The following is a 1,599-nucleotide window of genomic DNA, read 5'->3' as shown; positions in this document are numbered from 1 at the left end:
TTTTTCAAAAACTATTTTCAAAAATCAACTAACTCTTTTTCAAAAATTATTTTCGAAATTTTCCCTCTCTCATCTTATTCTATTTATTTATTCATATACTAACATCTCTCCCTCACCCACCAAAAATCCGAACCCTCTCTCTCTCTTTCTGAGTTCAGATTTTTCTCTTCTTCTTTTCTTCTACTAACAATAAGGAACCTCTTTACTGTGACATAGAGGATTCCTCTTCTTTTCTTTTTTTCTCTCCTCTTTATTATGAGCAGGGACAGAAAAAAAGGCATTCTTGTTGAAGCTGATCCAGAACCTGAAAGGACTCTGAAGAAGAAATTAAGAGAAGCTAAATTACAACAATCCAGAGACAACTTGATTGAAAATTTTGAACAAGTAAAGGAGATGGCTGCCGAACCCAACAACAATGCAAGGAGAATGCTTGGTGACTTTACTGCACCAAATTCCAATTTACATGGAAGAAGCATCTCCATTCCTGCCATTGGAGCAAACAACTTTGAGCTGAAACCTCAATTAGTTTCTCTGATGCAGCAGAACTGCAAGTTTCATGGACTTCCATCTGAAGATCCTTTTCAGTTCTTAACTGAATTCTTGCAGATATGTGATACTGTTAAGACTAATGGAGTAGATCCTGAAGTCTACAGGCTCATGCTTTTCCCTTTTGCTGTAAGAGACAGAGCTAGAGTATGGTTGGACTCTCAACCTAAGGATAGCCTGAACTCTTGGGATAAGCTGGTCAAGGCTTTCCTAGCCAAGTTCTTTCCTCCTCAAAAGCTGAGCAAGCTTAGAGTGGATGTTCAAACCTTCAAACAGAAAGAAGGTGAATCCCTCTATGAAGCTTGGGAGAGATACAAAGGACTGACCAAAAAGTGTCCTTCTGACATGCTTTCAGAATGGACCATCCTGGATATATTCTATGATGGTCTGTCTAAGTTATCTAAGATGTCATTGGATACCTCTGCAGGTGGATCCATTCACCTAAAGAAAACGCCTGCAGAAGCTCAAGAACTCATTGACATGGTTGCAAATAACCAGTTCATGTACACTTCTGAAAGGAATCCTGTGAATAATGGGACGCCTATGAAGAAGGGAGTTCTTGAAATTGATACTCTGAATGCCATATTGGCTCAGAAAAAAATATTGACTCAGCAAGTCAATATGATTTCTCAGAGTCTGAATGGAATACAAGCTGCATCCAACAGTACTCAAGAGGCTTCTTATGCAGAAGAAGCTTATGATCCTGAAAACCCTGCAATGGCAGAGGTGAATTACTTAGGTGAACCTTATGGAAACACCTATAACCCATCATGGAGAAATCATCCAAATTTCTCATGGAAGGATCAAAAGCCTCAACAAGGCTTTAATAATGGTGGAAGAAACAGGTTTAACAATAATAAACCTTTTCCATCATCCACTCAGCAACAGACAGAGAACTCTGAACAAAATACTTCTAATTTAGCAAACTTAGTCTCTGATCTATCTAAGGCCACTGTAAGTTTCATGAATGAAACAAGGTCTTCCATTAGAAATTTCGAAGCACAAGTGGGCCAGCTGAGTAAAAGGATCACTGAAATCCCTCCCAGTACTCTC

At 38.8% G+C, this 1,599-nt stretch overlaps 1 non-coding gene across 1 annotated transcript; it reads right to left on the bottom strand.

The window, feature by feature from the left end:
• Positions 1–789: 789 nt before the first annotated feature.
• Positions 790–897, bottom strand: LOC112739728 (small nucleolar RNA R71). The gene has a single exon (XR_003170664.1). It is a non-coding gene; the product is annotated as a small nucleolar RNA R71 (small nucleolar RNA).
• Positions 898–1,599: the final 702 nt, after the last annotated feature.

Source organism: Arachis hypogaea, chromosome 13, assembly GCF_003086295.3.
Source record: "Arachis hypogaea cultivar Tifrunner chromosome 13, arahy.Tifrunner.gnm2.J5K5, whole genome shotgun sequence".
Classification (NCBI taxonomy): Eukaryota; Viridiplantae; Streptophyta; class Magnoliopsida; order Fabales; family Fabaceae; genus Arachis; species Arachis hypogaea.
This window is presented reverse-complemented; position numbering and strand designations above follow the sequence as displayed.